This window comes from Saimiri boliviensis, chromosome 5 (genome assembly GCF_048565385.1).
Source record: "Saimiri boliviensis isolate mSaiBol1 chromosome 5, mSaiBol1.pri, whole genome shotgun sequence".
NCBI lineage: Eukaryota > Metazoa > Chordata > Mammalia > Primates > Cebidae > Saimiri > Saimiri boliviensis.
The window spans coordinates 52,152,793-52,179,546 of record NC_133453.1 but is presented as its reverse complement, the minus strand read 5'-3'; the positions used below and the strand labels follow the sequence as shown (position 1 = coordinate 52,179,546).

The 26,754-nt window shown below is 37.3% G+C and overlaps 1 protein-coding gene across 11 annotated transcripts in view; it reads left to right on the top strand.

Annotated features, from left to right (window-relative positions):
• The first annotated feature begins 9,050 nt into the window (after positions 1-9,050).
• GULP1 (GULP PTB domain containing engulfment adaptor 1) overlaps positions 9,051-26,754 on the top strand; it is a 286,180-nt gene continuing 268,476 nt past the window's right edge. For 5 of the 11 annotated variants that reach the window (XM_003940837.4, XM_010351580.3, XM_074399371.1 and 2 more), the window contains exon 1: positions 9,051-9,140. The gene's annotated coding sequence lies outside the window, so the exon portion shown is untranslated. Of the gene's footprint in view, positions 9,194-9,384; positions 9,476-9,537; positions 10,082-26,754 lie in introns of those variants that run through there. The other 6 variants (XM_039469906.2, XM_010351581.3, XM_074399366.1 and 3 more) reach the window with 5 other exon arrangements.

Sequence of the window (26,754 nt, the reverse complement as noted above, 5' to 3'; positions counted from 1 at the left end):
AATCTATTCAATCATTAATTTACATTTCATTAGTTCTCCCCCAAACTCATGGCACACTACAATAATATTTCAATGAAAAAAAACTTAATTAATTTGGTACAAGATTTATTATATTCTTCACTTGTATAATACACAGATTTCCAAACAGAACACTGCATTTTAGGTAGGGGTGTTCATTTAAAAGTCTTTAGCAAGTTATTTTTATGTGGAAAATAGATGATATTTACCTGCACTCTCAGTATGTGTAAATTATTTGTATAAATTTGAAATTGCTTCTGGAGGCCTTCATTTTTGAAATTGAACAATAGTCTTCTGCTGCCACACCTTCTGAAAACCTGCCAATTTCCATTGAACTGATAGCACTTTATCTGTGTGTATTCTCAGATTGCTGAGCTAGAAAGACCGTTGATGCAGAACCAGCATGGCAAGTCTCTGTTCTAACAATTCTTGCCACAGACTGCCTTTTACAGAAAAGCCACTCTTAGAATTATTTTACCCTGTTATGGAAAAGATACTTGATGAGAGAACATCTTTTGTTGTTTGGTTGTGATAGGCGCCAATGTCCCCTTTGCGTTTTAAAGCGTGATGACATTTTCTCCAATCACATTATGTCAAGCCCAAGCATATAGGTGCCTTGCTTAGCTTTGCTTTTTTTTAAGCCCTATTAGCAAGCGTGAGCAAATTCAGATACAGGATTTTGAAAAGAATTAAGAAATTAGCATTCTAGTGAAAGATTGCAAATCATAATTTTCAAATAAAAAGTTTCCTTTGTCAAAAATGATTTTAGAAAATTTATTTTTTACTCTATTAAGAAAATAAAACTGTAATCCCATTTGCAATAAGATGTCTTTATTTTTGTATTTTAAGTAGGCAAGTCTTCAAATGAACAAAATATCTTCTCAATGCAGCAGTTTTTCAAGCAAGTAAAACTGCTTCAAGCAAATTTTCTAGGCCTAAAAATTCTGTGGCAGAAAAGCATACGTCAGGAGACTATTCTTGGACATTAGGTCAGGCCTTTCCATGAAGGTAAGTGTCAGCTCTTAACTTCTGGTCCCGGCTGGACTCCATGTAAGACACTCATTCACTATCATCTAGAGCGCACAGTTCGGAGCAAGAAGCAGAAACTTGATCCTTGATTAAGATCCGTGCTTTCTTTCATTATTCATGTTAAGTAGGGCTCTTCTACTCCAAGTATTTGTTTCCTGCAGTTGTCATAAAATGGCCCTTTCACTCTTAGCAACAACCCCGAACTTAACAAGTGGTAATTTAATAGATTGGAGGGTAAACCAGAATATGAATAGATACAGAATCAGGTCTTTTCAAACTGAAAAAGTATCTTTTTTCAGGATCAGAAGAAAAAATTGAACAGTGAAGTGAATTCAAGTAAATTGATACGTAAGGTTAACACACTTCTAACCGAAGACTTTTGTGGTCAAAGGTAGGAAATGGGAAGTTGTGACAAGGAAACTTAACAGAAGGGATCCAAAGTTCATTTGGAAAAATAAACTTGAGAGAATAGTGATGGAAGTTTTGAAAGGGGGAGGAAAGAATAAAGGAGAATTTGCCCTTGTAGATACTTTAAACAATGATAGGTTGAGATAAATAATAACGTTTATTGCAGAAATACACTGACTATTAACTGGGAAAGGGCTTACCACTAGTCCACATGGTGCCCAATTCTTTCCAAGGAGGCTCTGCAAGTGCTTTGCTAGGAGCTGAAGATGCCTTTGTAGTTAGAAAAGATAACCCTTTCTTCTGGCTCACAAGCTCCATTGGCTTGGCTGGCAAAGGATCTTGGCTGGATTTCATTCTGCACTGGACCTTTTTCAGGTATCTTACTGCATTTTTGCATGGTGTTTGACCACACCTGGAAGTTCTGAATGAACAGACCCTGTTTTATATCTAAGTTAACATATGATAAAGATTACTGCTAAAATCACTGGGAAAAGAATGGATCTATTCAATATGTTGTACTAGACACCTAGATCATTATTCTTGGGGAAACAAAAGCCCTATCTTTAGACTTCACATCAGAATATATTGAAAAGTAAAAACAAAAACTACAAAATGCTAGAAGAAAATATAGCTAATTAGTTTGGGTAAAATGTCTTTATAAGTATATTTTTAAAAAATTCAAGAAATCATAAAAAGATTACATTTAAAGAAATTCTACATAGTTTAAAAATACAACAAAATAATTTAATTATTTTAATTAAGTTAAAAAATCAAAGACCTCCTTTTATGGCTAGAGGTTAATATATTTATTACATATGGAAACTTTAAAAATTAATAAGAAAAAGAAAAAATATATGAAACAACATATACAAAATATATAAGTAGCCATCTCACAAAAAATATAAATGGTTATTAACTTTATAAAAACTTATTCAGTTTTATTAACAGTGAAATTAATAAAAATTAAAGCAATTAAGATACTAATTTTTCACTAAGATTACTTGAAATTTTAACTGTTTGGAGGAAAAAAAGTAAGAGCCAAGATAGAATAGTTTAATAATATCATTTAGGTAATTAAAAAATACATAGGAAAATAAATATTTTGAAAGAACACATAAAAAAAGGCACACCTTAAACTCATTAAGGTACACGTTACATTAACTACTTTTGCTGGGTCAGTGAATTGGAGGAAATGAAAATAAAAGTACATATTCAATTTTTTTTCTATTTTATGTGTTTATTTTTGCAGAGCTCCTCTCATGAAAGAAAAAGTGCATATCTAAATAAAATCCTCAAGAGGCCTTGCAGGCTAATGATGTGCCAAACACCAACAAGCACGCTTACCACAGCCATCTGCATCTGAGTTCATTACAGTCTACATAGACAATATACATCAAAAATAAAACACGTACCAAGTGTTGAGGAAGTGACACTGATGTGTTGCTCAAGGGAATGTATGTTTTTATAAACTTTTCAGAATTCGTTTGGCAATATGAATTTAAACTATTAGAATCGGCCAAGGAAGATAAGCATCTGCACTGGTATAAGGGTGACAGGATTGCAGTGGCCCAGAGATGGGCGAGAAGACCCAAGTACAATGAAAAGGGTGTTCCAGTGGAGAAACAGCCTAGTGTGGTAGTTGGAGCCCATGCGAGATGCAGAGGAAATCCATGCAGAGAGAAGCCTGATACTGTGCGCTAGAGCCCTAGGTGAGGGAAGAGGGATAGGAGGGCTGTCTATCTTGAGGAGCTAAGATCTGAGCAGGACGATGAGGATGTTCCTGCAGAAGGAGTGGCCTGGGCACACAGGAAAGGGGACTGTGACAGCCATGGGAGATTGGGTATGGATAAGGACACTGATTAATTAAGAAAATATATTAAGGATAATGACAGTGGAAGCCAGACTTTTACTGGAGGAGAAGGGGGCAAAGAATATAAACAGTTGTATTGTATTAGAATTGGAGGTAAATGTTTGAACTCATGGCTTTCAAGATAGATAGATGATAGGTGATAGATAAGCAGATAGATAAGCAGAAAGATGTAAATATATGCAAGTACACACATGCATATATTCCCCTGCTCTGGTTACTGAGAGGGTCTAAGCAAAGAAAAAACCTAAGAGCAATTAACATAGCTATTGGAGCTCAGATTCCAAATGCCATCCTTCACTAAAAGGAAACAAATTTCTTGGAGAAATGGCTGATTACTGGGCTGGGGCCAGGGAAATACAAAATTTGACTTGAACATCTCTTTGTGCCCCAAATTGAGAAAGTGCTCACAGAATAGTAGAAACATGGCAAAAGGATACAGAATTTCGCTTGAAACCGTCTCTTCTGGCCAAAACTGAGACAATTTGAGTGTTAAAATAAATCATCATAGAAACAGATTATACCTATTCAAGTAAAATAAGAAACCATGTATCAATACTAATATAAGTAAACAAATGAACAAATTAGAGGTTTGATGAGAACTGAAGTATTTGCCTAGTTTCGAGTACCTCCCCAGGAAATGTGGACCAATTATGGTTGAAAAGCAGCTATACTCACCTCTATACCACCAATGCCACCCATATGGACCAATTATAAAGAGGGAGAGAGTAATGTTACAGAATAGAAGTCTGACCAATAATCAAGTGATGATCATTAGCAATAGGAAAAAATCAAAGCTGGGTACAATTTATTAGAACTGTTTTTTTTAAAAAAGAATACAGCATCACAGTTCTGTTTTGTTACCAGCCAAAAATTATATTAGTTGACTCTAATATGATATATTACACTTTTGCCAGGTAAGTAGTAGATAATTTACAAAAGTATAAATACCATGAAAGTTAAAGAGACATGATAACTGCATGCAACTATGATCCCAGACTGGATCCTGCTTTTATAATGAACATTACTGGAGTAATTGGAGAAACCTGAATAGGACATGATAATTAAATGGTAGAAATACATTAATGTTAATTGCCTGAGTTTTGATGTTTTACCTTCTTTATGGAGGAGAAGATCTGTGTTCTAAGGAAGTACACAAAGGATTTGAGAAGGATGAGGTATCATGATGGCAAGTTATACTCAAATGGTTCAGGTAAAAGTAATAATTATTTGTACCCTATCTGTAACTTTTCTGTAATGCAAGATTATTTTCAAAACAGTAAAAAGTATATACTCTGGCTGGGTGCAGTGGCTCATGCCTGTAATCCCAGCACTTCGGGAGGCCGAGGTGGGTGGATCATGAGGTCAGCAGATCGAGAACATCCTGGTCAACGTGGTGAAACACCGTCTCTACTAAAAATACAAAAAATTAGCTGGGCATGGTGGCGCATGCCTGTAATCCCAGCTACTCAGGAGGTTGAGGCAGGAGAACTGCCTGAACCCAGGAGGCAGAGGTTGTGGTGAGCCGAGATTGAGCCATTGCACTCCAGCATGGGTAACAAGAGTGAAACTTCGTCTCAAAAAAAAAAAAAAAAAAAAAAGACTATACTCTAACTTGATAAGCTACTTATAGGTTATTATTCTAAGGAAATACTGCAATGGATAGGCACAATATATGAACAGATGACATACAAAAAAGTATGTATAAATTGCCATCATTTCTGTTTGTAATAGCAAAAAAATTATTAATAAACACTGGCATGGAAAAAGCCGATGCTATACTGTTATAATGTAGTAGTATGTACATTACACTTCCACATGAAAAAAATGGAAACAAAATTGATAAGTGGCTGTGTGTGCTGGCTAATGCCTTTCCTCCACTCTTGGTTTCCATGAAAAAATATTTTACTGGGACTTTACTTACGTTCCCTTGGAGAGATGTTATGATATTTGGTAGATAAACTTAAGATTACGCTTGGGAAGAACTGCCGGGCATGCCAGTCTCAACTACCTCTTTCTCTCTCTCTCTCTCTCTCTCTCTCTCTCTCTCTCTCTCTCTCTCTCTTTCTTTCTTTGGAATAGAACTCAAAAAACAATTTAAATCTTTTTCAAAGTCATGGACTCCTTTCAGGTTAGAAGGAGGCCAGGAACTACGTGACTGAGGCTGTTGTTTCATTTCTTTGCTTTTGGATCTACCAATTCAAATCCATTATCTATCAATAATGGAGTAATATTTTGCTCTCATTTTAAACTTTTTTGGTCAGTTTATTCCCAACCCAGGCATGAAGAAGGAATATTATTTATCCAAGTCTCTCAGAGGCCTCAACAAACCTTGGAGCCTATAGAGAAAATGTAAGCAATGGGTACTCTTGGTGATGGGAATAGGTGATATTTATTTTCCCTTTGCAGTTGCTCTCCTATTTTTTCTTTTTTTGCAATGGTCATGTTTCATGTTATTAATCAAGAAACCAAAATAAAGTAATTCCTTCAGAATGACCGATAAAATTACAGAGGTTTGAAGGTCAATGTAACATAATAACTTTGGAACTCAGAGCCCCTTAGGAACTCATAGGATATTTGGCCACTGTTACACATGACAAACGGAATCAGGTCCTCCTTTCAAATCACATGACTGAAATTTTGATTTCAATCTTGGTTTTCATTACGTTTTTTTAAAAGTTGTCAAATACTTTAAATTTTGGTTTTGCAAAATATAGGGCTAAACAACCAGCATATTTTTGTGTGCTTTTGCAATAATCAGAAATAAAATTGTTTTTCTTAAGTAACAGGTAGTTTTTGTCTTAGCCAAGGTTCCCTTAGTTAGGGTAAGAGAAACCTAAAACTTGTTTGAGCAAGAACATTAATTATAAAATCACTGGAAAGCTGCTGAGTTTCTATCAGGTCTGTGATGAATGCGAAGAACTTTCAAACGGAAGTCAGAGGTACTTGCAATAGGTAAAATGAGGCATATTTCTCATCGCAGTGCCCCTGCTAGGCTTCTGTAACCCTTTTCTTTGGCATCTCCCTTCTTCACTTCCTGGGGCATGCTATAAATTTGCTTTAAAATCTTGTTCCATTTCATTTTATTGTTTTTAAAAACTTGGTTCTGACACTCTTGAGATTTTTATACCTCTAAGCCATTTCACAAAGCAGATCATATCAAAAGTCGAGTTATAAAAATTATAAAGCAATAGCAAGTTTAAAGACTTTAAACAGTGGGAGAAAATATAAAAATGAGTACTCTTTAGCACTGTATGCAACGATTGAAAAAAGACAGTTATGAGGACTCATCTGTCATTTATCCATTTATGTTGGATGTGCTTTGTAGCCATATTTTTTTCTCTCTTTAGGATCTTCCAAGTCTGGTGGATAGGAAAGATCTCTAAAGAGAAGTCTATGATATGCCTTCAGGAAACTGAAGATGAGGCTGGAGTAGTAAATAATTCCCACTTGGAGGATATAGGGTCTCATCTCTGAGAACATGAGAGTTAGTTGTGCAAAAGTTCAGATGACATTCAACATTGTGAATAGTAGGAAAGCATTTTTGAAAAAAGGTGTCAAATTTTTGATACCTTCTTCTTACAGGTATCAGAGGCAAATGAATGAGAAGTAAGTACAGGGTATGGGATTTTTCCATTATTTCACAGGATGGAAAGTTTGATCTCTGTAGCCTGATTTGTTCTTTGGCCCTGAACTTGTTCAAGTTGAGTTATGTGTCCTGAACACTGACCCTTGCTCTCAAACTAGGGTCAGCCAACCACAGTGGTATGTTGATGTATGGGAGTCTAGAGTTCTTTATCATAATCTTTTAATATTATGGTTAAAAACCCAAAATATCTATCTGTAAATATATAATGTAAGCATGGATTTGTTCATCTGGTCAACTTCCTTATTCTTAAATACTGGACTACCATTTGTTTTATTTTCATAATAACATTGATACGAAATGATCATCTAAATAGCATTATTTAATTTTTAACGATTGTTCACAAATTAATTGCTTAAGAGTTATTTACAGAAAAAAGACAACTAGCATTTGTCCTCAGATTAATGCTTTTAATATAATTATCTTTACGTGTGCTTGACTGTTGTGATAAAGGGGAAAACAGTGAAAAGAGGACTCTGGCACAAGTATTAAAAGGACTGATTTCTGGTATTAGCTCTAGGACCTTCAAACCATGAGATTTGGGGAAAGTCACTTAAGATGCCTAGACTTCAGTTACCTTGTGTTTAAAATAAGAGAATTCCATTAGAGCTAGCTAATCTGTAAACAAACGTAGTTTCTATTTCAAAAATTGTGAAGTCATACCTTTTTAAGTGGAAAAAAGCATTAGGGAAAAGAAAGCTGATTCAGTTATAGGATCTTTGGGGGAAAATTTCTAGCACCACCCTCTCCCAATTAAAGTTAATTAATGGGATATAAGAACCAAATATCTGTTGAATACTGTTTCTGTGTCTTTCATGACTCTATTTTAACTCCTGCAAATGTGACTGTGACTCCGTGAGCTAGATTATATAATTCCTGTTGGCAGTTATAATTGATAGGCACAGAAAGAGTAAGGATGGAGTTTGGAATGGAATCTGACCGGTCTGACTCTAAGCCCTGAATCCATTGTAATACGTTATAACTGCTAGCTTTGCAAAATGCCTTTTCCCTTTTCTCATCTATTTTCATATCCAAACTAAAATTTAGTAAACAAAATTCTGAGCAGCACCAAAAACTTTAGTCAAAGTCCTCTTATCCTTTAAAAACTTCTTGTACGAGGATACTCCTTTTCACCCCCTTTCCCACACAGAGCTTTACTAAGACCAGCAAGAATGCACTGTGGTGTTTTCCCTCAAATCCTATACAGAAGTCTTTAATTCCGAGGCAAACATCTGAATGGAGCAAATGAGTATGATCTGGGGGTTGTGGCAATTTTCACGTGTGTGTGTCTGTTTTAAGGCATAACAAAGTCCACAGATTAAGGCCGACTTAAAAAACAAATGCGGACAAACCAGTCTGCTGAGATGCGGCCAGAGCAGCAGCAACTGTGTCTGCGTTCTTGATAAAGGCAGTGGGAAGAAGGCACGTTTTACTCATATTCGTGTATTTCTTTTGACATATTCCCCCTCTATGAAGCCTCAGAGGTGTTTTAAAATTGTGTTAGGAAACACACAGAGATAAGAAAACGCAAACGGTCCTCGTCTAGTGTCTGAGGGAGAAGGCTGGAAAGGAAACGCGGTGCGATGGGGCGGGGGCGGGGGCCTGTGGTTCTGCTTCTGCCGGGGCTGAGGGCTGGGTAAGGTAGGGCCCGTCCTTCTGCAGATGGGTTTGTCTCTCATTCCAGCCTCTCCCCGCCTCCGGGTCCGCGTGCACGCGCGGGATAGCCCAGGGGGCCGCAGATAACGACCATCGGAGATTCAAGGAGGGAAGTCGGCGAGCCTGAACACAGCCGTCCCGTGTGGAAGTGTCCAAGGAGACCGCCAGAAGTGCGCAAGCCGGCGTGGCGAGAGTTTCCTTCTCACCGAGAGGGGGAGCCCCTCGTTCCCAGCCGGGAGCGACCCGGAGTCCCGCGCCCCTCGTCCCAGCAGCCGCCAGCGCCAGTTTTGGATTCAGCGGATTAGGAAGAGGAGGGAGGGAGCGGGGAGAGCGCGCGAAGAGGGAGGGGACCGAAGCTGGAGGGTCCCGAGTCCAGCGCCGTGTTGACGTAGAGAAACTTTCCCTCTCGGCCACGGAGACGGCTCCCCGGCCGTGCTGGCGCGGAGATCGCCGGGCTCGGAGGACCCGTCTCCACGCCCCTGCCCGAAGCCTGACCCGGCTGCATCTCTCAGCGAGGTACGGAGACTTATCTGGGCTCTTCTCTGGCTGCGAGCCCGGACTCCCTCCAGGTAGCGTGGAATCGCTTAGAAACGGACACCCAGAGGGCCGGCGGGGGTGGACAGCTCTGGCCCCCAGTGCCCGGGAAGGAGGGCGCGGGGCTGCGCGGAGCCGCTTCCCGGCAGGTTGTAAAAAACGAGGACAGCTAAAGGCGCAGGGAGTCGTCCAGCACGAAAGGAGGCTAAGACCTGTTGACGCCTGCTGTGGCAGCGCTGGAGGAATGGCGCGGGAGGCCGGCGAGGTCGGGGACGCAGCGGTCTCCCGGCTCCGGGAAGCCTCCTTAGCCTTTTGTGGTAACTTTGGTCCGCTGGCGGGGCCCGGTGGGCAGGAGCTGAGGGAGGCGGTGGGGCAGCCGTGGATCAGTCCCGCCGAGGGTGCGCGGATCAGCCTGAGCTGAGCAGGCGAGTCCCCGCCGGGTCACAGCGAGGCGACCCAGGAGCGAACTTCCAGGGCAGCCTCCCTTTTGTTGGCTCTGAGAGAGAATGTGGGTATGGGGGCGGGGAGGCGCGAAGCTCCGAGGCCCGGCCGCGGATACTTTAAAGCTCAGAGCTGGGAGGGCCCAAAGGAAGGGGCGGCGTCCACATGGTTACCCTTTTGCTGCGCGGGTCAAGTAGCTGCTTCTGGAGGGCGCTAGGCGCGGCGGGGGTGATGAGCTCTTGGGTTCTCGCCGCTGCTGCTGAATATGCTTGGCCGGGTTCACCTTTTCCGTGGCCTCACTCACTGCACGGACGAGAATCCAGAGCAGTCAGTTCTATTCTGCGGCTCCCGCGGCTGCCGCGCTGACTTCCCTGTGTGCGGGAGGGAACTCTGGGCAGGCTGGTTTTCTTGGAATGTGTTTACGATGCTGAATGGGACTTGAACAGGAAGCTGGACGCTGCAGCTGGAACTAGCGTGCCAAGGTAGAGTAAGGAAGACTTAGCTAGTGTTGGACTTGGCGGGTCCACTTGGTACACTGGGCCAACTCCAAGTGAGTGAGAGCTGGCAGTCAAGGTACCCCTCCCTAGGTCCTCGTAGTTTTTCCCAACTGAGCTCGCCTTACTCTCCTTTGCAGTCACACATTTTATATGCACTATTTCAGTCTGCAAGTTTGACAAAGCATAATGCCATCAATTGGGAAGGATTTAATATATTTATTTTGTGCCTGCTTTTAAAATACGTTACACCAACATTTGAGAATTGAAAGTTATGGAGAATGTAAACGTCACGACTTTGCTTGTTAATAATACCTAAGACTAGCAGGAGAGCACAATACTGATGATTTTGTGTCTGTATTACGAAATGGGTGATTAGGTGCTAAAGTAAAGGAGATTATTAGACCGAGTGAATGTGAGGAATTAGAAAACTTTGAGAGGAATTGGAAATTCTTCAGATTTGCAAATTGCTTCCTTTCTCTGCCAGTCTTTCCCCTTTCCCCAATATGAACAAGCAGGCTTGCTAGAAAACACACCAATTGGGAGAGTGCAGTCTCTGGTGACTACAAGCCTTGCTGAAAACAGCCGACAGGCTACGGTACTGCCCCCACTGCATAATTAAAGGTCTCCTTGAGCTGTCCAGGAGTGTTTTCCAAGTTTTTACGACTGACAAGGAAAAAAAAAGAGAGGAACCTGGCCGGCAGCCAAACTAGACTGAGCTCAGTAGCCAGGCTTGAAAGAGACTGGGGAAGTTGCAGGGGATAATTGGAAAGGGGCTGTCGGTTGTACTTGGGTTTAAACAAGAGGTTTCTTTTGCAATGAGAATTTTTAGGTGGCTAAGATCAATCTTCTTGGAAAAAAAAATAAATAAATAAACTAAGCATAGAGTGCAGTTGGATATGACCGAGGAGATTACAAAAAGAGCTCCAGGAGCAAAGTCTGAACTTTCCTTATCAGTGTTGCAGTGGAATACTTGGGGGCCTGATGCTGATTGTGCTGATCATACTTTCCAAATGCCCACACTTTGTTGCTATTAGGAGGTTTGCTGCAACTTCAATTCCTTGACTTCGGCCTTACTTTGTTTTCATAGCAGCAGGAATTGAAGACTTCGGGGTTTGAGCAGATGGTTTCTACCTAAATTGAATAATTCAATTAGGTATTCTCAAATAGCACTGATTTGGGTCATGGAATTAAAGTAGAAAACGTATCCACCATGACTTCTTTGTGCTTGTCAAAAGTGATCCTGATAAACAGATCTTGGTCTTTCATGTGAAGTAGAAAGTGAGATGATCTCAGTATTTCACACATTTGCCCAGTATTTAAGACTTTACTGCTTCCTAATTCCGACCAGCAGGAAACTCAAAGCCTTAACTGCAATTCAGACTCTTCTTTATGTATTGAAGTTGTTTATGTTTCATCTCTCTCTCTCTTTTTTTTTTTTTTTCCAAGGAGGTTGGTTGTAGATTTACTATTGTGGGCTTAGGGGATAAGTGGTTTAAAAAAAGTACTAAATTTATGAGTTTGAGATTGTGAATATCAGCCTGCTCTCTGAGACTCACTTTGTGAATCACCCTTAGCCAAGTGTTTTCCCTATGATTTCAGTTTTTCCACTTGCAAAGTAAAGAAACTTTCCTTTACGTAATTACAGTATTATTGTGAGAATTAAAGAGAAGAAATAATGTTAGTAGGCTTTTCGACATAAAGGTTATAGGGTTTCTGACTCATCTGACTCAGTTGAGTTTATGGGAATAAAATAGTAATACTTCTATGTTGAATATTCATGTAATAATGACATATCTGGATCTAATTTATAAAAAATACTTTTACATTTTAATCATAGCTTTAGTTTAATCATAAATTTTAATTTTTGAGGATACCGGGGAGATTTTGTTATGGTTAAGGCTGAGTCATTTTCTCAAACAGAAGAGAATTAGCAAATTTCTTTATTTTTATTTCAGTTTATATTTGTACATAAGACCAGTTATTTTTAAAGTCCAGCTTAATTTTACCTTTATGAGAAGTTGCCAAGTATATTCACAGAAATTGGCGCCCTTCTCAGAAATAATACTTGAGAGGCTGAAATATATTTATGACATACATACAGACTTTTTTTTTCTCAATGGCCACAAAAATTTCCTTAAGAATTTGGAGGATAGATTTTGGAGCCATTCATTAATAGATCTAACCAATGTTTGTTACATGCATATTAGGCATCATCAGTCCTGTATTCCAATCAGCACTGAACTTTTCAGCTTTGTGATTTCTCTGTGCATGTTATTTTACTTCTTAAATATTTACCAACGTACCATTTATCCTCTATATTTCTGTCTATAATTTATGAACCTATTAATTTTTGATTCATATATAATCATTGTGCAATATTTAGTTTTTAGTTTGACATGTCAATTAGTGAAATATACTACCTATTTTTATGGTTCATTGTACTGTGCTACAGTCATGGATGTTTAATTTACCCCTTTTTCAGGTGAACAGGCCAATTTATTAGAGAAAATGGAATAAGTATAGATAAATTGTTTAAGGGATAAAATTTTTGCTAAAAGACCTGTTGTAGTTTTTATTTTTAGACTTTATATTATCATTAATAGTGAATCTGTAAAAAGCACAACTATATGGGATACATATGGGTGTAATTTATAATGAAACTTATAATGTTGGTATCGTTGAACAAGTGGGTGTTCAAGGATATGTTAGGGTAATTTTAATATAAAATATCAATTTTTACCTTTCATTTTAAATTAGAAATCCTTAAAATCCTTATTGCCATTGATGAATGATAGGTGATGTTAATTTACATTTTACTTAGCAGAGTGATGTGTTTGGGATTCAGTCCACAGTATTGCAATTTGTTTTCTAAAACCTCTAAAGAATGAAAAAAATGTATTTCAGTATAATAATGAATTCAAAGATAGTTACAGAAGCTAACTGCATGACTGCTATGAGCCCTGGTCCCTAAATGTTTTAGAGGCTGGTGGATCTAAGAGTGTTTGCCTTAATGCATTTAGAGATCAGGAAACTTAAGCTTTTTCCTATAAGAGCCTAAAATGTATTCAGAATGGAAGAGAAAAAAATGGTATAAACTTTGAATGGAGAAATCGCTTCACTTTCAAACACTGGAGGTATGAAATTGAAATCAGGTCTTTATTTTTAAAGAGAATGGCTGCAAGTGATTGTTCCAGAGTAAGACTTAGAAAACAATGTTTATACTGTTTTCAGGCCCTGCTATTTGCTAGTTTTTTGTTTGTTTTATGCTTAGGAAATCTTCTCAGCCACTCTAATGATGATTACCGTGCGTGATTATTTTTTATCAGAGGACAGTTAATTGATTTAAATATTGTGTGGGACAATAAGCATCAATTTTCTATTTCCACTGAAATGGTATAGTTGTGAAATTAGTTTTGTCATTCAATATTACATACTTAAGAATAGTTTTGAAAAGGCTGCTGTAATTTGCTCATTTAGTATGAATGAGTTAACTTCTATAAAAATTGTGATTTTTCTATATTTTTTTTTCTAAATTCCAAAGATTACTATATCTTTTTAGGAGTTTTGAATTACCTTGTATGTATTTTCTAGGATGCAACTAAGAGAGTGCATCTAGATATCAATACTTGCCTTTATTTCATGTTTTTCTTTTTTGCTATTAACGTTATATAAATGTACTTATACATCAGCTGTATCACATGCCTCCTGATGAAGTTCAGAACAGATCTTAGAAACTTCCATGTTTTACGGGACTACTTTCTCTGTCTCTCACTTTGTCTCTGTCGTTCTCTCTCTTTGTCTCTCCCTCTCTGTTTCTTTCTTTCTATGTGTGCATACTTATCATACATATATATTCTTTGATGCTTCTCTATTTGTGCTACAGTTTTCCTGTAGGGAAGAATAACTTCAGTTAATTGATATTTTTGAGCCAAGTTTTAAAAATTAATTTAAAATATTTCCCAGATAAATATTGCTAGAAATCCTTTTTTTTTTTTTCTTTTTCCAAATTCTAAAAGTGTCTTTAGACTTTTATTTATACCTCTAAAAGAGAAGAGAAAAATAGTGGGCGAGATCAAGATCTTCTATGTACATTCTTGGTTGTTGGCTCTAATGATGACATACTCAGGGAAGCCTTTTTTATTCTTCTTAAGTAGTAGAACACAAGCACATGTGCAGTTAACTACTGTAAGAAGGTAAATCCACCACTTAGAAGTTAGATACTATTGATCACTTTATAATGTATTGTGAAGTGAGAATTTTATACAAATGTAGGGTTTTCCTGGCATGGTACAGCTTTTTCTTGATATTAGATGTTACGGTTGACCCATTTCCTTAAACTTCATCCATCAGTCCTCCAGGAACATCAAGGATCTTAAACTTTGCCAGAACTACAAAGGCAAAGTTTATGATCCTTGAAGTTCCTGGAGGAAGCGTGGATGATTATCTTTATTTCTATAAGAGAGTAAACTGAAAACTGTGGGCTAAGTCTTCCAATCTACCCTCTTATAGAAATAAAGATAATAATTTAAAAGCATACATAATCTACTAACCGAATCATTAATGATTTGCCTGTTTATAGCAGTATAATATTTCAGGAGATGATAACTATTATTCTCATTTGCTTTGTATTTAAATGAAATGTCAATTTTAAATATAATTTTAGCAAAAAAACAAAACAAAACAAAAAACCAGAACATTTGTGCTATGTCAGCAAACCTGCAAATTTGGGGTAAAAAACTGAAATAAGAGAATACATGTGATTTTAGCTACTCAGTTTTTCTCATAGCCATTTATAATCATCAAGAGATATCATATTTTAAGTAAAATTTTAATAGCAAATAGGTTGATTTATCCAGATTTCAACCTAGGTGAATTAAAACAAGGTTAAAGTACTAATAAGAGTTTATTTAAGAAACAGAATATTTTGTAAAATGTCTTTAAAGGCCAAAGTACATGTTATGCTCTGTAATTTATTTTATTTTTGTCTGATTTGAGGAACTATGTAGTAATAAAGAACTTTGGTTGATAATCTAGCTTTCCTTCTACTTCCTTGATGATGTGTGTGATTATAATCATAAAGATGTCCAACAACATAAATGCTGATCTTTATTGGTAGTACAAATAAATACAGAGAGAGTTTGGCTTATTAGAAAGAACAATTGCATAACTGAATTAATTTCAAAGCAATTTATCTCTATGCTGAATAATTAAATATAATTAGAGGATGTTTATGGAGTGTAGTCTTTCAGAATACAGTCTGAGAGAATTTTTAAGAAGTCACATTTGAGTAAATGAATTTTATTTGAAATGATATAAATGCCACTTGAAATGGTAAAGGCCTATTTATATTTTGGATTTATAAAATAGTATTGTTTAAGAATAAGAATGGCTACTGCTTTGTAGTTTTATGAATTATTATTTCTGTTTTAATATATCACCATGACTGAATATATAGGAGCAAAACCTTTAAACTTCTTCACAGCAAATCTATAAGAGCTCTCATATTGCTAATATCTTTAATCCTTTTAAAGGAAGAACTACTACTAAATTTGTAAAATCTGAGTTATCGTAGATTTAGTCGATTATATTAAGTAGACCAGGAAATTCATGATTAATTTGGAAAAATGAAATTTCCTAGAGTAGCACAGACATGAGGTTTTAGAGAACAACATTTTAGACTTGATGTAATGAATCTTTCTTTGGGATTTCCTTATTCAATGAGATCTCTTTTTCATTCAGTGATTTTTCTATCCACTTATAAACATTTGAAATCTTTCCCCCTCTTCTCATTCTGGGAAATGTAACTATATTTAAATTCTGAATCTGCAAATAAAGAGATTCTGATATGATACAGTTGAATTTAATAAATATTTATCAAATAATACATGTTCTTTTTGTAGTTGTGTCATTGGTAGGTGACAGAGACCTACCCTGGTTAACTTGAATAGAACTTGGTATTTCTGTATAATTCTGAGGTACAGTGGAGAGGATGTTGAGGAAGGAGGAGTGGGGAAGAAGGATATTCACCAGTGTGAAAAGAAGCAGTGTATGGAAAGAATGTGTGGAGGTGATTCTTAGACCAAGTCACAGAGAATGAGGATGAGTTGGGCAGGCATTAAGAGGGACGGTTCCAGTCAGAGCAGGTGGGAAAGGTCAGAAGGCAAGAAGGCATGAAGCCATGAAAATGGGTTAGGAGAACTACTTGTGGAATTTACAACTATGGAGATACTCTTTCTTTATGTCTCCATGTTGATGAAATAATCATCAGTAATTACATATAGGAGTTTCAGCTGGATTATTAGTTTTAGCTGAAGAATTTTAGCTAGATTATCTTGCGAAGCACCCATCTCTCCAGACCTGATTAATATGTAATTGGAATTAAAAAGAGTAGGTTGTATCTCAATTTCATATTGATATTTAATTTCAGAACATGCAAATTAAAAAATAGTTTATCTTTTTCACAGCGTTGACTATATTGGGAGGAGTTATGATTTGACTTGGCATCTTGTCTTATAGTATTTATTTATTTTTCACATATAAAGAACAGACATGTTACATAGTTATCTCCTATTTGGTAATAAGTAACTGTGCCAGGATTAACAATTTTTATGAATAATAATGAAAAAAATTTTTTTTCTTTACATATGGAAACGATAGTTTTCTATGCATCATTGACTTAAAATTATATATTTGGTTATATGGTGTGGATTATTTACCATTGTTGATAAAAAATTCAAATGTGTGCTTATAAGTTTGGAAAACGAATTAGAATATACACAAGTATAACAAATTACTATCTTATGAAGGGGACCTATAATTAAAACATATATAACATATTCCCTATATTCCCTTTCTTCTTTTTGCTTGGCTTGACCATTCTGTGAGATACATCTATTTTAAAATTAGTTTCATATTGATGTTTGATTTATTTGAAACTAATGATTCAAGTTTATTTTTGAAATATATGACAAGAACAGTCTGTTTAAACTTGTTAATTTTAAATAATATATAGAACTTCACATTTATAAATCAATTTAGTGAGTCTGGACCACTTTGAAGTTCCAGGGATGGGTCTAAGGTTTTGTACTTGAAAATTGACAATACCTTCAAGATCGCAATGAGAAATAACTGTCTTTTGTGGCTGGGCTTGTAATCCCAACGCTTTGGGTGGCCGAGGTGGGTGGATCACCTGAAGTCAGGAGTTTGAGACCAGCCTGACCAACATGGTAAAACCCTGTCTCTAAAAAAAAAAAAAAAAAAGAAAGAAAGAAAGAAATAACTGTCTTTCAGTCTCTTGCTGGCTTTTGGCTCTACTTAGTGTCTTCCGTAATGGTAAGCTTCAAGCACCATTGACACTTAATTTGCTTTCCTCTCCTGTTGAGCCTTCACGTTCCTGCATTTATTTATTTATTTATTTATTTATTTTAGAGACAAGGTCTCACTCTGTCACCCAGTCCAGAGTGCACTGGTGCAATCATAGCTCACTGCAGCCTCAAACTCCTGGGCTCAAGTGATCCTCCCACTTCAGCTTCTCAAGTAGCTGGAACTATAGGTGTGTGCCAACACGAGTGGCTAATTTTTAAAGTTTTACAGTTCCTTGTAGAGAAGGGTTCTCACTGTGTCACCCAGGCTGGTCTAGAACTCCTGGGCTTAAACAGTCCTCTGGCTTGGACCTCCCAATGTACTAGGATAACAGGTGTGAGCACTGCACCTGGCTCCAGGTTTCCTTTTAATGAGGCTTAATGACACTGGCTTATACCAGGTACGATTCTTTACCTGACGTTAACTCTTCTTTCCATTTCTTGCATTTTCATTTGTAATAAACATGTTTTCACTTTTGAGAGCTATATCACCCTCCTCGTACTGTGGCATACATTGTTGATTGTCCACTAAAATCAGTTTCTTCTTATTCCTTTCTCTGGCATCATTCAAATGTCCACTCTTTTCCACATAACTCAGGGGAAGTCAATCTCTCTCCTAATTCAGGAAAATTTTAGATTAGTTTCTGCTAAGAATCTTAGTGTTTCTATGCCCCTTGGCAATGATTGTACCTCGTTCCAGTTACCATCATTTACCACATGTCAGGTGAAATGGGGGGACTAAGGGTACATGGGTAGACATGATTTCTTTCCACTTAGCAAGGCAACTTTGGATAAGAAAGCACATGTTGGCTTTCGATATTTGTCCTGTCTGGAATAGATGCTTCAAATTGCTACAGGGATTTTTTTTTTTTTTTTTTTTTTTTTTTTTTGTCACAAGGAGATTCAGCTTGAGGGCAAAACAAATGCTTTAAAGATGGCAGAAAAAATGTAAAGAACTTGGGTACTTGAAGGAATCATTGGGTTCTTGACTCCCTACTATATTTCTGTGTGAAATAATGAATTTCTTTCTTTTTCAAACCAACTTGAATAGAATATTTGGCTACTTAAAATAGTATCCTAATTATAGCTATTATTAAATGGTATCTTAATTTCGTAAATAAAAGTTTTAGAAGTAGTAATTTAGATTATTGAGGAAATTTTATAGACTACTTGGATTTTGTAAATTTTAGATATGGTCAGTGCTATTAGTCTATAAAAACATATTATTATTCAAATCACCATGTATTAATTTTTAATATAGTAGATATGTCAATCAATCATCTTATTAACTATATTTATTTTAAAATGAATAAATTAAGCAGATGGTAGAGGCTAGCAAAACTAGGAATAATCTAACATGCTCAGACAATAGAGAACTAAATTTAAAACATTTTGAAATATAAATTCGTAATCTAGTCAGTTCACAAAATTACACCACCGTTTATCAGTTGTGTGATATCTTTATTGGAAATATTAAATATACATAAACATTAAAGCAATTTCAGTTTCTGTCTGAGTAATTTAAAACTTATAGTGTGATGTTAAGACTAATTTATAACTATTTAAATATAAAAGATAAAGCAGATAAAAGTAAAATTAAACAGTAAACTAGAGTTCCACTAACAAAGGTATAAATAATATAGTAAACTTTTAATTAAGAGCTAGTGACAAAGATTTTCTCTTTGACCAAATCCTGGTCAGGCTCCTGTGCGTCCCCTTCTCAACCAGGCTTTGACTTTTGGGCTTCTGTGTTCTAATCTGCATTGCCAAATTTAGCCTGAATCCTGCTATGTAAGTTTGGCCACCCTGAATATTTGAACACTCTATATGTAATCAAGGTCCTCACCCTCCACCATTTCCCACATGATGTCTGATCACCCCAGCATTGATTTAGCAAGAATCCTGACCAGTAATTTTTCTTCCCACTGTCTTACCTCCTGCTATTTGGCTACAAATTCCTTCTTTTTCTTGTGGTATTTGAAGTTGAGCCTAATTTTTCTTACTCACTGCAAAACTCCATTGCAGTGGTCCCTACACCTGTTGTGATGGTCCTGAATAAAGTTCACCTTTCTGTTCTTTAACGGTATCATGAATCATTTTTTTTCAACACTAGTTTTTAAAACTCCAGTTCACTGGAACCATTAGCAATTTAATCTTTTTCCTCCACCAGGTTCTTGACCTGACCTAGCCTTTACAATGACTTAATAGTATGCGTATTAGTTTCTGTAATGTGCTCTAAGTAGGGAGATATATACTTCTTTGTCTTTTTGCTCTGAAGGTGGTAGGAATAACCCAAATCTGAGGATTGCCAAGAGCAGGGATCAAATATATTTTAGAGTATTATTGTTTGCTTCAGCTGAAGTAGTTAACCAAGTAGTTCAAGCTGGAGGTGGAGGCAAGCAGAACCAGGACTAACCTAATCTGCTGAAAGAATAGGGAAAGAATGGGCAAGTTTGTTGGGAATGAGGGGCTGTGAGAAATAAAACGCTACAGGTTGTGTAAGTGGTGCATTTGAAGAGCAGCTGGTGAAACTGTAGGTGGGAATGTTACAGATGCTGAAAACCTGTGGTAAAGCTGTGTGGCAACCGGGTAATTGGGCAAGACTGAGAAAGGCTAATGTATTTGAACTGGTATCAGTGAGGATGTTAAAAGCATGGAGATTGGATTGGAGGGAAACATAGCCAATAACAGGAATACCTAAGTCAAGTGGTAAAGACATTAGAGAAGCAGTTATTGATGGCCACATTTGAAGTAATAAGACCTACATTACTGTGATTTACTTGCGCATATTAGTTTTTTTGCATAAAAATGCAATAAACATGCTTGAGATGCTTTCTTTATGAGATCATGACCTTCATTCCTGGCAACTAAGGAAGTCACCACACTGGGAAAGCTAAGCAAGGGAGACCAGGGAATACAAAGTGCGGCAATTCTCAGAGGATTACTGTTCTTTTAGAAATTATTGTTTAGAGATTGTCCTGGGACCTCCCTTTGCCCTTACAGAATAGGAGCGCTTTCTGGTGACCTTTTCTTATTTTAAAAGGAAGCCACATTCTTGTGGGTTTTTGAATGGGAGTAAATGCTGCTTGGTATGGAAATTATCATAAGGAACTCTGCTTATGGAAGGATTTGGAAACTATAGTAAAAAATATAACTTGGCTCACAGCAGATATAAAACGACAGAAAGGATGTATATCTAGATAATTCAATTTCCAACTCCCACTTACGATGAAATAATCAGATAAAGTAAAAATAGCACCCCTCCTTGATTTGTCTCTCTGTCTATTAAGATCTTCATAGCATCTGTACCCTTTCCTTAATCTTTCTTATACCTATGAGTTCACACCAAAAAGGATTCTTTTGAACAAGAGAGTAAAGATGACAAGAATAGCATTTACAGAGTGCTGTGTCCTAAGAATCATGCTGGTTTTTACAGTCTGCAAATGATAAAGAAACTTATCTAAGTCTCCACAGCCAGCAAACATTGGAACCAGGACAACTGGTAAGATAGGAAATGATGCATTTCAACCACCATACTAGCTGAAAAAGTGGCTGTTGAATAAGAACTGGACAGTTAGGCCAGCTTTGGTAATTCTCCTTACAAGTGAGAATGTAACACCTTTGAATTATGTGAATTCCTAGATTCCTGGCAGATGCTTGATTCCTTCTTTTTTGTCCCTCTAATGACACAATGAGCTACTTATTTTCTGCTCTTAGGCATAGCTACTTGTATCTCCTATGTGATAAGATGTTTGTTCATTTTATCATCTTCAGTTAGATAAATCATAAAAATTAATCCATTGTTTAAGGAAAAACTCTCGAACTGTTTTTCCTCTGCTCTCATACAACAACTAACACAGAAGACTTCTGTGACCAAATATGTGGGTATTTTTTCTCTATCAATAAACAGTGGAAAACAAATGAATGTCCTCAACTTCGATTCAGACGTTATCTATCTGGAGATAATGTCAGCTCCCACAGGTTGAGGGCGCATTCTGCGAGACTGCCCCTCAATTCCCTCCAACACTTGTGGGAAGTCTGGGCCGCTGAAACTTCTGACCGACTGACTTCAAGCTGGGGTTCTCATGATCCCCTCTTTGGATTTGATTAATTTGCTGAGACAGCTCACAGAACTCAAGGAAACACTTACTTATGTTTACCAGTTTATTATAAAGGATAATAGAAAGGATGCAGATGAAGAGACACATAGAGCAAGGTATGGGGACTTACATGCCTTCCCTTGGCGGGCCACCCTCCAAGAACCTTTACATGTTTGACTATGCAGAAGGATGCTTTCTGAACCCTTTTTGGGTTTTAATGAAGGCTTCATTACATAGGCATAACTGACAATCAACTGTGTAGAAACGTGATTGGACAAAGCATGTGATCTAAACCCAGAAAGGCCTGTCTGTTCAGACTTTACTTGGCCTCTCTGTGTAGCATTCCTTCCTTTAAGGGCATGGGGGAAGACTCTCTCTGTAATGAGTCTTTTGATCCACAACCAGATTAGAGTCCTGCTTGGACAGGTAAAAGGAGGATGAGAGGTCAGAGAGAAGGTTTTCCGAGGCCTGAAGTGCCCCAGCATTATAACAAGGACTATGGGAGTTGGGAGCCAGGAACTGTGGATGAAAAACAATCATGACACCACACCCATTGACAATGTTTTATCTGCATATTGCCTTGACTTTTGCCTGATTTGATTTGTCAGGACATCTAAAATGTTAGGTGGGATAGTCTGACTTCTTTTTTTTAAACATTTATTAAAATTTATTTTCGAGACAGAGTCTCATTCTTTGCCCAGGCTAGAGTGCAGTGGCGTGATCTCGGCTCACTGCTACCTCTGCCTCTTGGCCTCAGGTGATTCTCCTGCTTCCGCCTCCCAAGTAGCTGGGATTACAGGCACTTGCCACCATGCCTGGCTAATTTTTGTATTTTTAGTAGAGATGGGGTTTTACCATGTTGGCCATGCCGGTTTCGTATTCCTTACCTCAATGATCTGCCTGACTCAGCCTCTCAAAGTGCTGGGATTATAGGTATGAGCCACCACGCCTGGCCTGATTTCTTTTTAATCCCATTTTTCCTCCTTGGTTTTGACAAATGATAAGTTTGGGTAAATAAAACCTAAGATATAAAATACTAATATCAATAGTTTTGAATCGTTCAACATGTACTTTTCACTTAAGTATTTGACAACATTTTTCTTCACTGAGAAGATGGACAAGATAACCTCAGAGAACATTTCAGCTTTAACTTTAAATAGTTGTTTTTTTAAAAAAGAAAAACCTAAAACCAATTTCTTAATCAAAATACCATATTCAAAGTTGTCCTAATTTTAGCAGTTGATTTTGTTGTTTTGTCTTTCTTTGGTAAGTTAAACTGTTAGACATTTGATCTCTTGTGCTGTTTGTTGCTGGGGTATTATAAAAAGGTTCTCTTGGCAGGGGATTTGACAGTCCAGTTGTGAGGGAAGGTTTCTTGGTTGAAAGTAATGAGAGTGTGCAGAGAGTGGTTCAAGTGTGTAAGCAGGAGGAGACAATGTATGGTTTAGCTACAGAATAGGAGATTGAAAATAGAGCTAGAGAAAGAAAAGAGCGAGGGTAGAAAGAAAAGAGGAACTCAAATTGCTGGAGATGAAGCCAATGAAGCAGGGAGTCATCTTGTCAGACTTTACAATCCGAAGTTTGTACTTCATTCTAACAGCAATTCAAAACCATTTAATAAAGGTTATAATGGCGTTGGAATTGGGCAGGCTTGATGGCTCACATCTGTAATCCCAGCACTTTGGGAGGTCGAGGTGGGTAGGTTGCTTGAGCCCAGGAGTTCAAGACCAGCCTGGGCAACAGGTGAAATCACATCTCTACAAAAAACACGAAAAATAACCTGGTATGGGTATGTGCACCTGTGATCTCAGCTACTCAGGAGGCTGAGGTGGGAGAACTGCTTGAGCCTGGGAGGTTGAGGTTGCAGTGAGCTGAGATCGCACCATTGCACTCCACTCTGGGCAACAGAGTGAGACCCTCTCTCAAAATAAACAAATAAGAAATTAAGCCATACTATCCTGAGATTCCAACTCAATATAAGAAAGAAGCTTCTAATAATGAATCAAGATTGATTATGCGATAATGATGCTCTGTTACCGAATCTTTTTGGAGAAAACCTGAGTAACTATGGGTCAGGGCTATTGTTGAAGAGTATCCCATCACTTGTCTGTAACTTGAGACATTGAGTGAAAAATTTTAAGTTCAACTTTGGTAACTGAAATTTAAAGTGGGTGATCAATCTTGTGGAATAATGTTTGTAAAGTAAGGGAGAGCCAATAATTGTGTGCTAAGTGGATGAAAGCTGCTGGGCTTCCTGCTTTTACTATGCAGACTTTCATTCATTCAACATTGTTTTTAAAGCTTATTTTTTTATGTGCCAACTACTGTGCTAGATTCCTCCAAAATATTCTTAATGTTAGAGAAGTTTGGATTTATAAGCTGAATCTGCCTTCTGCAAAGTGTACTTCCTTTGAAATCTTAAGTTTATTGGAATCTGGCCTTCCACTTCATAAAGTCTGTTTTAAAGTAAAGCTATTGTATTTCAGTTACAATGAGACAATTTCAATCCTCTAGGAATATGGGGTATTAATCTCTGTGACTTCATTTACTCCTCAACTCTGTTACATTTCCTAAGTGTTTATGTTAGAGTTCTGTGGCTGTGGGGAACTATTCAAGATTTTTAAGCAAAATAAAAGGAAGGGAAAAAGAGGAAAGGAACATGATACACTTTGCACTTATAAAACCTCACAGCTTTGAGCAAGACAGAATGAAGAGGTATGAGAATAAAGTAATAGAGGTAATTTAGGAACTGTTAAAATAGTCTAGATTAGAGAAGATGAAGGCCTGAATTTAAGAAATACCAAGGAGGTTGAAGAAGAATGAATCGGGGTGATGTTTACGGGGTGATGTTTATGGGGTGATGTTTAATTTATAGAAATTGGCTGATTGGATGTGAGCATATCACGAAGAAATAGAATCCTGTAGATTGCAAGCTTCCTTGATTGACTAGATTGCAGGAAAATTTACCAAGTGTCCTGACCTGCAGGACAACAACAGGAGCTGGAAGGGAGGGAGTGGGGATGGATGGGCAGGAGACAGGAGAAATGGAGACAAGACAGGAGTCTGATCAAGTCTCTTTTATTGTAGCTAAGTTCACAGCTTAAGTAAGTGCAGGCAGAGAGGCCGGGCAAGGGTAGCTTGGTTGGGAAATTCCAGCCTAAGTAAATTTCAGTAGACCGAAACTTATCAGCAGGGAGTAGACTGAAACTTATCAGCTTATGCAAACTACAACATGGCTGAGCAGATCACAAAATGGTGGCTATTGCTGCCCACAACCAAGACGAGGAAATACAGGACAAAGAATGTGATTGGAAGAAAAAAGTAAGAATTCCACTTTGTATGTTTGAGATTGAGGTGTTTTGGGGACATTCAAGAAGAGGTGCTTCATAGAGAGTTGATATACCGTTTGGAAGTAGGGGGAATTCCTGAGATGGAGATGGACTTCAGAGTCCTCAGCCTGAAGATGATTGTTAATGGCATGAAGTCATACCCTGAGAACATTGATTATTGAGGGGAATCAGAAAATGAGAAGCCAGTAATAGACACTGAGAAGAAAATCTGAACCCATAATTAAAATACCAGAGGGACATCTTAACTCTCATAGGAGGAAGCTAATAGAGATCTCAACTAGGATCATTTTAGAAGAGATAGAAAAAACTGACTTGAAAAATATTTTAATAGGGCTAATCTGCGTTAAAGACCAAATTGTATCTAATATTTGTCAGATAGTTCTAGAAACTGTAGCTTAGCTGGCCAGGGATTTGTGTTCATTTTTGGGTTGCAGCTTTCCATGTCCATATAGTTCCATACCAGAAATTGGATAGAGACTTCAGAGGTCTGGCAAAATGAGTTCAATCCTTTGTCAAAGGATAAAGAATTATGGGCCTCCAATTCAAGGAATTATGCCTAATTCCTCTAATAACATTTCTGCAGCTGGTTTCCCAGAGACTTTTTTTTTGAGACTGAATCTTGGTCTATCGCCTGGCTGGAGTACAGTGGTATGATCTCAGCTCACTGCAACCTCCGCGTCCTGGGTTCAAGCCATTCTCCTGCCTCAGTCTCCTGAGTACCTAGGACTATAGGCGCGTGCCACCATGCAGCTAATTTTTGTATTTTTTGTAGAGATGGGGTTTCACCATGTTGGCTGTGATGGTCTCGAGCTCTTGACCTCGTGATCCGCCCTCAAAATGCTGCAATTACAGGCGTGAGCCAACACACATTGTGGAGTTTTCTTTTCCTTTTTGTGACTTCATCTTGAGCTTTGCTGATTCTGACACCATTTTGAATTTGACCAATTATTTAAAAGAAGTTGAGATACCTAGAAATAAATATGAGTAGATGTATCCAATTTTAAGAAAATTGATTTTCTCAGTTCCTGAAAATTATTTACTATAAAGTTATATTAATATTTAGAAAGCATTTTATGATAAACATTATAAACATGTTTAATATTTATATTTATTTATACATCTAATATTGATATATATAATAAAATATAAATATTTAAATATAAATTTATTATTTATAGGTATACAATTATACATATAAATGTACTGTAATACTTAGAAGCATTATCTATTATAAATATATACGCATTACATATTTATGATATATATTATGTTAATACATATATACCTTGAATATAATTACTGCTAAACATTTCTTAAACTGGTTTTTTAACAACATAATTCTGATGAAGAAATAAAGAATTCAGAGAAATACAGCATTAATTTAGATTTCTAACTATGCATATAATGAGGTCTTTATAATTTAAAAATACCATATGTAGATTTGCTATTGTCTTTCTATTATGTCATGTCTCTTTATGTTTTTTTCTTCAAAATACCTAAGTACTTTAGAAAATACCTAAGGCTTTTTTCTTTTTAAATTTCTTCTAAAAAAAAAACCCAGATACATGTGCCGAATGTGCAGGTTTGTTACACAGATGTGTGTGTGCCATGGTGGTTTGCTGCACCTGTTGATCCATCTTCTAAGTTCCCTCCCCTCATCCTCCACTCCTCATTAGGCCCTGGTGTGTGTTGTTTCCTTCTCTGTGTCCAGGTGTTCTCATTGTTTAACTCCCACTTATGAGTGGGAACGTGTGGTATTTGGTTTTCTGTTTCTGTGTTAGTTTGCTGAGGATGATGGCTGCCAGCTTCATCCATGTCCCTGCAAAGGACATGATCTCATTCCGTTT